A 9,871-nucleotide genomic window follows, 5' to 3' on the forward strand; every position below is an offset into this window, starting at 1 on the left:
ATTTCCTGTCAGCCTACTGTCTGTCCCTTCATAAAAAATAAAGGCAAAAGCCAAAAAAAAAATATGGAATAACATAATAAAGTAGGCTAAGTCTATGGTATGTGTATTGAAATAAGACACCTTGGCGCAGTGACGGCCAGTGTTGTTCAAGTTACTTTTAAAAAGTAAAGAGTTATAGTTAAACAAAATACATACATACATGGATGCACCTGGGACGTATCCTCAGTGATGTATCCCAAGGTCATTGGGGTTTCGGGTCTCCCAACATCATACCCCTCACTCAGGTGACCCAGCCGGGGTGATCAAGTCCCGACTTATGTCCCAGTAGCTACCCTCGATCAGTCCCATTAGGGAAAAACCAGGGCCACACGACTTACTGTACATGGGGCTGGAGTGGTTGCTCCTTAGACCCTACACAAGACCTGATGTTATATTTCATGATTTAACATTTATTTGACTGAGTTTAATGGTCTGATTTGTTGAAAATAGCTGATCAACAAGCTCGTAGATTGCATAGTTTCAAATAGCCGATGTGTATAGGCTTCATAGTGGTGCTATTTAAAAAACAAAACACAAAATCTGGCGATCCCTGGGGGTCCCCGGACCCCAGTCTGAGACTCACTGTGCTATTGGAGGCTATATTGTTATTATAGGTCAGTCAGTAAACACTGAAGTTGGTGCTTTCATTTAAGTACATTGATTCACAATACCAGAATGCACTTTTAATTCTAATACATGAAGCAGACAGCCCTGTGATTAAATCGTTAGCATTACACTGCAACCACATTGTGGTTATGTTTTATTCACAATGCATTATTTATTTATTATTTATTCCTATCATGGTGTAGTCAAGCACAGTGGATTCATATTGTAATCGATCTGTGACATTGTGCAAAACTGTGTTCAATGAATTGCCTCATCTGCTACATTAACGCAAGTTACGAATGTAACTATGGTTATGTGAATTCCTGGATGACTGCCAGTAGGCAGTAAACAATAGTGAATATGCCTCTCGCGCTCCGCGCAGGTCGAGTCTTAATATAAACAAAGTCATGTGACGTGTAGGCTGCCCGTGCGTCCCGGTAGGCTAAGCACGTGACAGCCCACACCCGGCCTCTTAAGAATCTTCTCGCCCTGAAAGATTCCGAGTGACCATTATTACTGGCAGTCATCCAGGAATTCACATAACCATAGTTACATTCGTAACTTGCGTTATTTTTCATTCCTTCCTGACTGCCAGTAGGCAGTAAACAATAGTGGATGACTCATACCAGAGGTGTCACGAGGAATCGAACCCACCTACTAAACTGCCGTAGCAGCCAGTGGCAGGATCGCTGACGTCAGTGAGGATCCAGAGGCCACATCAAGGCGATAGAACCTCGAGAACGTGCAAGGGGCTGTCCAAGACGCCGCCGCACAGATGTCCGCCAGTGACACCCCTCTCATCGCCGCCCAGGACGTGGCAATGCCCCTGGTAGAATGGCAGATGACCTCGGAGGGGGCAGGTTTACCAGATGCTTCATAAGCCTTCTAAATTGCATCCACTACCCAGTGGGATAGCCGCTGTTTAGACAACGCGCCTCCTCTATTCTTTCCGCCGTAGCACACAAACAGTTGCTCTGAGCGTCTAATATCCCGTGTTGCCTGAATGTACAGTTGCAACGCACGGACTGGACACAGTAAGTGGGCCCTTTCCTCCGCCTCGGATGTAAACGGGGGAGGATGGAATGCCGCCAACTCTATGGCCTGGTTAACATAATCGGGGGGCAGAACCTTAGGCAAGAATGACACATTTGGCCAAAGTGTGACCCCAGTGCCACTAGCCTTCCACCGAAGGCATGCAGGGCTCACTCACACGCTTAGCTGTCGTAACTGCCAACAGAAAGGCAGTCTTAATCGATAACGAGCTCAAGGACGACCCAGCCATAGGCTCAAAGGGCGCCCTGCTCAATGCCTGCAGGACCAGAGGCAGGTCCCAAGCTGCAGTACGCCTCACCCTAGGGGGGCGTAACCTCTTGGCACCGTGCAGAAACTCACCCAGTAATGCGCACCAACTGACCTGCCATCAATATGGCTATGATTGAAGGATATAGCGGCCGTGTGCACCTTCAAGGTGGAGGCTGCACGGCCGGCATCCAGTAGACACTGTAAATAATGTAGTACGTGTTGTATAGGGCAAGAGACTGGGTCCAGACCCCTGTCGCTGCACCATAATGAGAAAGCAGCCCAGCAATTCGAGTACACCAACCCTTGCATTCCGCAAGGTCTCACATATTGAGGGGCCTAGCCCACTCAAGAGTGACTGATCCCTTTCAGTGGCCATACCCAAAGCTGAAGGAGGCTCGGCGATGGATGCCACACCTTCCCGTCCAGCTGGGACAGGAGGTCGATCCTCACTGGAAGCTGCCATGGATCCCCGTCCAACAGACTGATGAGCGTTGAATACCATATTCTCGAGGGCCACCTGGGGGCCACCAAGAGAACTCTGTGATCTGACGATCTCACCCTGTGAAGCACAGGCAACAACAGGGGGATCGGGGGAAATGCATAAAGGAGCGCTCTCGGCCAAGCGTTGGCGAGAGCGTCCATCCCGAGTGGGGCACTGGTCTCTGCCAGGCTGAACCACTGAGGACAATGAGTCGTGCCTTCCGAGGCGAATAGATCTACGTAGGCTACCCCGTGCCGATCCCAAATCAACTGTACCACCTGGGGGTGCAATCTCCACTCCCCAGGGGGCAGTCTCTGACGAGACAGATAATCTGCCACAGAGTTTAATCTGCCTGGCAGGTGCATAGCCCTCATCGAGGAAAGTAGAGGATAAGCCCACGTCCACAGGCGATGGGCTTCCCTCAGGGACTCCAGAGACCTGGTCCCTCCCTGATGGTTGACATGAAACACCACTGAGGTGCTGTCCGTCCGAATGAGCACGTGCTTCCCCCTGAGAAAGGGCAAGAAGTGCTTCAGCGCCAAGTAAACAGTCCGGAGTTCTAGCACATTGATATGGCGTCCTCTCCATCGAGAGCGCCATACCCCCTGGACTGACCTCCTCTGCCATACCGCGCCCCAACCTTGAGGCGAGGCATCTGTTGTCACCACCTCTCGTCTCGCCGGGACCGAGCCGAGAGGGACTCCACTCAGCAGGAATGCATTGTCCCGCCAGCGGCAGAGATAACCAAGGCACCTGCGAGTGACTCTGACCTTGACCCCCCTGTGTAGACAGGGGTCCATGTGAAGGCCATTGAACCACCTCTGTAATGGGCGTAGATGTAGCAGCCCCAGGGGAGTGATTGCTGAGACTGCGGTCAGCATGCCGATCAGTCTGAGCCATGTTAGGACGGTCAACCTCGCCCCCAGGCGGAAAGACCGCAGGAGGTTCTGAATTCTCTCCACCCTCTGTGCAGTCGGTCGTGCCTGCATCGATACCGAAGCTAGGGACATGCCGAGGAAGGTGGTCTGTTGCGTTGGGAGCAACGAGCTCTTTTCGAGGTTTACGGTCATGCCCAGTGCCTCGATGTGAGCGAGGACTCTGGACGTCACCTGTTCCGCCTCCCTGAACAAGGGGGCGCAAATGAGCCAATCGTCTAGGTAGGGAAGTATCTTCACTCCCGACAGGCATAGCGACGTTAAGGCTGCCCTCATACACCTTGTGAAGATGCGGGGAGCCAGAGACAGGCCGAACGGCAGTACGGCAAACTGGTAGAATTTGCCTTGAAAGGCAAAGCGGAGGTACTTTCTGTGCTCTGGATGTATAGGCACATGAAAGTAGGCATCTTTGAGGTCTATTGTGGTGAACCACTCCCCCCGTGTGATAGCCTGTAGGACGTAGCATCCGAAACGGAAGGACCTTGAGGTACACATTTAACCCTCTTAGGTCTAGTATAGGCCTGAGAGACCCATCTTTCTTTGGGATCAGAAAGTAGGTGGAGTAGAACCCATCGTTCTGTGCAGTTCCATAACTTCCATTCCGATCTGAATCTTGCCTGGAGGCGTGATCAATGCTGTTTGGCCACTCAGAATAGCCAAATGGCATTGAACACGCCTCCAGATCTTAAGTTAAGTAATAAGACCTGGTACTTAAGACACGCATAATACTGCCCATAGGGCCCTATTAAGCAAGACGAAAAACCCATGCGGTAATACAGATTTCGCCCTCGCTCTGCGCCTTTTCGTATTATGGAAGCCGTGGTGAGCGCTCACTCATATGGAATACCACGTTCCTGCATAATTTAGCATTGGGGGAGTGTCCATATGTTAATTATTTTCGCTTTGCGCTAATTGCTATTAAGCCCCTTGACCTAAAAACACTCAGCGCATACCGATTCCGCCTGGGTCTGACCACGTCTTAAAAGCAAAAAGCACTGTTTGATTTTACACTTGAGCGGCTCTGGAGTGCTGCTGGAGTGTTGCCATGTCTGTTTGCTTTTTATTATAAGCGGCTTCTTTTTCTGCAAAGTTGCTTGTAAATATTGGTAGTTGTGGTTGCTTTTCTTGTTTCTAAAGTGCTTATTTGGGCTTTTCTCCTAATGTTGTTTAAACCAGTGATCCTCACACAGCGACATTCCCATGTCAAGGACCCCCAGATGAATGCATTTGCCCAACTAAGCCAGTGACCCCCATGACAGATTTGTGTTTTTAAATGTTTCAAATAACATCTTTCAAAAATATTCCACAATTGTCACTTTTTTCAAAGATTACTTTTGAAAATAGCAGATCTACCAGCTCACAATGCATCACATTAATTCATTAAAACTATGAACTCTGACTGCAGGGGGATATATATTTATAATGATCATTATAACAATGTGCAAGAAAATATGTAAAAAGAAGGAAGAACTTTATTCATTATTTATTTGTGGACAATCAAAATATGCTGGAAATTTTAATGTGGTGTCATTAAAATGAATCTTGATATGGCAGACTCACTATCTAGAAAATAAAAACATGGCACTTCATTTAAAATAGGTTGCAGACCCCTGTTATATGCGATTCTTTAGGGAGTATGTTTATAGACCTATTTACTTGTTTCTATGAGACATGGCAACAGCAGGAGACGAGCTTTCTGGCTCAAACGTTCAAACGTTGAGATTGTTAAGGGTCATATATCGCTCATTTCTCAACCTTTTAAAAAGATTAAAACATCTCCATAATCACTGGGAAGTTAGCTTTCATATGCTGTATCACACCCGACTCAATTCTTCTTCAATAAAATGCTACGAGCGAAGACCATAACATTGGGGCCGCAGCAATACGCATGGCGCACGTATGGCATTTCAACTCATTCCTTCGTCGTGACTCAAATGAAATAAAATAAAATAAACGTTATTTTACTGGTGTTTTTCAATAGAAACAAATAGAGCGTGTGTGCAACAGTCAGTGCATATACGTGCATGCACTATAGGCTATATTTCCTCCTTGTCGGGATGGTGAGCTGAGCTCTTCACAGCCCGTTTGTCTTTCATATTATTCTTATAATATTTGATATTATAAACACTCATGGTTCTCTCATTTCTCAACCGTTTTTTAAAATGTAAAAATCCCCATATTCCTTAGGAATCTTGCTTTCATTCGCTGTATGGTACATGGTTCTATTTTTATCGAATTAAACAATATCAAACGAACTTGTATGTTCGGGGGTTAGACGATTCTGGGAACATTACGCATGGATTGCCAATTTGCCAGCCAATGCTGCGTATCTACTCGCAGTTCCATAACTTCCATTCCGATCTGAAAGGTATAGGTAGGTGCATGCCATTTCAAAGTCTTAGTTATTAATTTATGAATCAAATCAACTAGAATAAAGATTTTTACAGCTGTTTTTCATGCTTAGAACAGAAACAAATTAAGTGATGATGTGCGTATATCTCCCTCCCTTAGCATATGGCTGCGCCGCTGTAATGACTTTCCAATGAAAACTGCAAGTTACTTAACAAAATAGAGACATAGGCCTACAAGCTATGCACATCATAGCTGTGACAGCTTGTGGATCTGTTCTTTTGAGGCATAAAGGTGACAGCATGCAGTGCAATATGAATAATTAACCCAAATGTGACAAAGTCATGTCATGTCTATGGTGCCAGTCTGCAGAAAATTTCCAGAAATGTAATACCACTTGCCGAAAAGGGCGCATTCCATGAGGACATCAGCTGGTGTCGTAAAGAGAATAGTACGGACATGTTCATTGGGTAAGCCTCAAAACTCCCTGAAACACTCCCATGACTAATTCAAGGCCGTTTTGCTCACACCACGGGGTGTCGAAATCGCTTCTCACCTGGCCCATAATTGTAATATGACATTGCACCCGCCCCCACGTCTTAAAAACTGTAAAATTATATGTAATTAGATTCCACTTGCTTAATAGGGCCCCTTGGGCCCTATTATGCGTGTCTTAAGTACCAGGTCTTATTCCTTAACTTAAGACCTGGAGGCGTGGTCAATGCCATTTGGCCACTCAGAATAGCCAAATGGCATTGATCACGCCTCCAGGTCTTAAGTTAAGGAATAAGACCTGGTACTTAAGACACGCATAATAGGGCCCAGGGCCCTATTAAGCAAGTGGAATCTAATTACATATAATTTTACAGTTTTTAAGACGTGGGGGCGTGTGCAATGTCATATTACAATTATGGGCCAGGTAAGAAGCGCTTTCGACACCCCGTGGTGTGAGCAAAACGGCCTTGAATTAGTCATGGGAGTGTTTCAGGGAGTTTTGAGGCTTACCCAATGAACATGTCCGTACTATTCTCTTTACGACACCAGCTGATGTCCTCATGGAATGCGCCCTTTTCGGCAAGTGGTATTACATGTCTGCAGACTGGCACCATAGACATGACATGACTTTGTCACATTTGGGTTAATTATTCCTATTGCACTGCATGCTGTCACCTTTATGCCTCAAAAGAACAGATCCACAAGCTGTCACAGCCATGATGTGCATAGCTTGTAGGCCTATGTCTCTATTTTGTTAAGTAACTTGCAGTGTTCATTGGAAAGTCATTACAGCGGCGCAGCCATATGCTAAGGGAAGGAGATATACGCACATCATCACTTCATTTGTTTCTGTTCTAAGCATGAAAAACAGCTGTAAAAATCTTTATTCTATTTCATTTGATTCATAAATGAATAACTAAGCCTTTGAAATGGCACCTACCTATACCTTTCAGATCGGAATGGAACTGCGAGTAGATACGCACTGCGCAGCATTGGCTGGCAAATTGGCAATCCATGCGTAATGTTCCCAGAATCGTCTAACCCCCGAACATACAAGTTCGTTTGATATTGTTTAATTCGATAAAAATAGAACCATATACCATACAGCGAATGAAAGCAAGATTCCTAAGGAATGTGGGGATTTTTACATTTTAAAAAACGGCTGAGAAATGAGAGAACCATGAGTGTTTATAATATCAAATATTATAAGAATAATATGAAAGACAAACGGGCTGTGAAGAGCTCAGCTCACCATCCCGACAAGGAGGAAATATAGCCTATAGTGCATGCACGTATATGCACTGACTGTTGCACACACGCTCTTTATTTGTTTCTATTGAAAAACACCAGTAAAATAACGTTTATTTTATTTTATTTCATTCGAGTCACGACGAAGGAATGAGTTGAAATGCCATACGTGCGCCATGCGTATTGCTGCGGCCCCAATGTTATGGTCTTCGCTCGTAGCATTTTATTGAAGAAGAATTGAGTCGGGTGTGATACAGCGTATGAAAGCAAACTCCCAGTGATTATGGAGATGTTTTAATTTTTTAAAAAGGTTTAGAAATGAGCGATATATGACCCTTTATAATCTCAACGAGAAAGCCAGAAAGCTCGCTGTTGCCATGTCTCATAGAAACAAGTAAATAGGTCTATAAACATACTCCCAAAAGAATCGCATATAACAGGGGTCTACAACCTATTTTAAATGAAGTGCCATGTTTTTATTTTCTAGATAGTGAGTCTGCCATATCAAGATTCCTTTTAATGACACCACATTAAAATTTCCAGCATATTTTGATTGTCCACAAATATAAAGTTCTTCCTTCTTTTTACATATTTTCTTGCACATTGTTATAATGATCATTATAAATATATATCCCCCTGCAGTCAGAGTTCATTGTTTTAATGAATGAATGTGATGCATTGTGAGCTGGTAGATCTGCTATTTTCAAAAGTAATCTTTGAAAAAAGTGACAATAAGAATATTTTTTGAAACATTTTATTGAAACATTTAAAAACACAAATCTGTCATGGGGGTCACTGGCTTAGTTGGGCAAATGCATTCATCTGGGGGTCCTTGACATGGGAATGTAGCTGTGTGAGGATCACTGGTTTAAACAACATTAGGAGGAAAGCCCAAATAAGCACTTTAGAAACAAGAAAAGCAACCACAACTACCAATATTTACAAGCAACTTTGCAGAAAAAGAAGCCGCTTATAATTAACAGCAAACAGACATGGCAACACTCCAGCAGCACTCCAGAGCCGCTCAAGTGTAAAATCAAACAGTGCTTTTTGCTTTTAAGACGTGGTCAGACCCAGGCGGAATCGGTATGCGCTGAGTGTTTTTAGGTCAAGGGGCTTAATAGCAAAGAGCGCAAAGCGAAAATAATTAACATATGGACACTCCCCCAATGCTAAATTATGCAGGAACGTGGTATTCCATATGAGTGAGCGCTCACCACGGCTTCCATAATACGAAAAGGCGCAGAGCGAGGGCGAAATCTGTATTACCGCATGGGTTTTTCGTCTTGCTTAATAGGGCCCATTATCTCAGGGTCGTGGGTTCGAGCACCACATTGGGCGAAGCAAATTGCCATTTGATGATACGGAAGTGTGCACTAAACTATTAGACTCTGATCATTTCAATCTGTAGATGAGGTCCAGTTCAACTATACGCAAATATGCTACAAAGTGCAAAGAAATGTGTCATGCCCTGCTCTCTACAGGTTGAATGTGTCCACTAGGTTGTGCTGTTGGCTACAGTTCTAATCACAATGGAGACTTTTCTTGTTCCATATGGTGGGCTACCAAGATGAGACAAAATTACAATATATTTATTTCATCATAACCACAGCAATGTTTACGTTCCATCTCTTCTCCCAAAATAGCCGATCTACAGCTTATAGAAAGTTGTTTCCAAAGTGGGTTATGGGGACCCCCAGAGGGGGTCCAGAGAGGTAGCTAGGGGGTCCCCAGCTAAATGATAGTTTGGAACCAAATGGACCCATAAGGGTCCATTTGTACACTCAGAGTTAATTAACATTGATTTTACAATATAAATTGGGGGTCCCAGAGACAGAAATGCCATCAAATGGGGGTCCATGGACTAATGCATGTCACACTGGCGGTCCGTGACACTGCTAGATTTGTAAAAATATATGGGGTCCCTGGCATATCTCTTCAAATGGGGGTCTGCGGGCTAATTATTGTCAATTTGGGGGTCCTTGACATGAAAAAGTTTGGGGACCACTGGCCTGTAGTGAGCTTGCAGATAAGCTATTTTCTGAGAACAGGTTGTATATCAATATCTACAAGGGACGTTCAATATTTAGGGACGTTCCAATTCCTAGGGTGATGATTTATCCCCCTACCCCTTGACACTCATTATCTAGGGGCAAGGGGAAGGGGCAAGGGATAAGGGGAAGGGACAAGGGCTGAGGGGTAGGGTTAAAAAAGGAATTGGGAAAGGGCCTTAATCTCAAGGTCGTCGGTTCGAGCCCCACATCGGGCGAAGCCAATTGCCATTTGATGATACGTAAGTGTGCACTGAACTATTAGACTCTGATCATTTTCTGTAGATGAGGTGAAAGCGCCTGTTTCGTAAACAGGAGACCCTGCGTTCAGGATCCCCTTCAAACCAAGGGACTTCGCGACCAGA

Source organism: Electrona antarctica, assembly GCF_951216825.1.
Source record: "Electrona antarctica genome assembly, chromosome: 21".
In the NCBI taxonomy this organism is placed as follows: Eukaryota; Metazoa; Chordata; class Actinopteri; order Myctophiformes; family Myctophidae; genus Electrona; species Electrona antarctica.